Raw genomic sequence first — 684 nt, 5'->3', positions numbered from 1 at the left:
ATAAATTGTTATGAAAATACATAGTTTATTCTCCAGGGTTATAAAGGAAAAGCTTCAACGATGTGAAAATAATGACAAAGTGAAGAGTAGTGAGGTTTTGTCATTAACATAATTTCTTTGACAGCTACCTGTACTGGTCACAGGCTACTGTCATTTCCTAGCGTGCAAGGGAGTTTTCCTCATGTATAATATAAAACAAAACACCGGTGATCATGTGTTTCTGGATTATTCATATTAAGACAACAAAACTGCCGAATAGCTCTGGTTTGTATCGCCATGAATGAGAGCCGCAGAAGCCATATTCAAGTCTTATAGTTATTCGTACACTATCTTACACTTAAAAATTCAAAGGGTCTGAGTCAAAGACACATATCTGAAAAATATGGTTATAAAAGACTACTTACACCTGTGATCTCACCTGCGACCGCCATCCCCGATACGAATGGCTATGCATCTTCTTGTAACCATAGAAATATCTATTTTGTGTTATTTCTGTTTAAAGAATCACATTACAGATCTATAATATGCATAATGTATTAAAATTTTAAAACTCTAACGATTCGTACAATAAAAAATCACAGTTAAGGAAGAACTTGTTGTCATTATTATTTGAAAGGTAGCACCCCTTTAGCTGGATTGTTTACAAACAAAGACGAAAGAGCGACTGGTTCACGCTCCAGAATG

At 34.9% G+C, this 684-nt stretch overlaps 1 protein-coding gene across 1 annotated transcript in view; it reads right to left on the bottom strand.

Moving 5' to 3' along the window:
• Window positions 1-439, bottom strand: part of LOC119593776 — a gene marked incomplete in the record, with an annotated part of 13,866 nt that extends 13,427 nt beyond the window's left edge. The window contains 1 exon segment of the mRNA XM_037942798.1: window positions 405-439.
• Between the last annotated feature and the right edge of the window lie 245 nt (window positions 440-684).

Source organism: Penaeus monodon, chromosome 32 (assembly GCF_015228065.2).
Source record: "Penaeus monodon isolate SGIC_2016 chromosome 32, NSTDA_Pmon_1, whole genome shotgun sequence".
Lineage (NCBI taxonomy): Eukaryota > Metazoa > Arthropoda > Malacostraca > Decapoda > Penaeidae > Penaeus > Penaeus monodon.
Note: the sequence above shows the minus strand (reverse complement) of the source record. Positions and strands in the feature narration are given on the sequence as shown.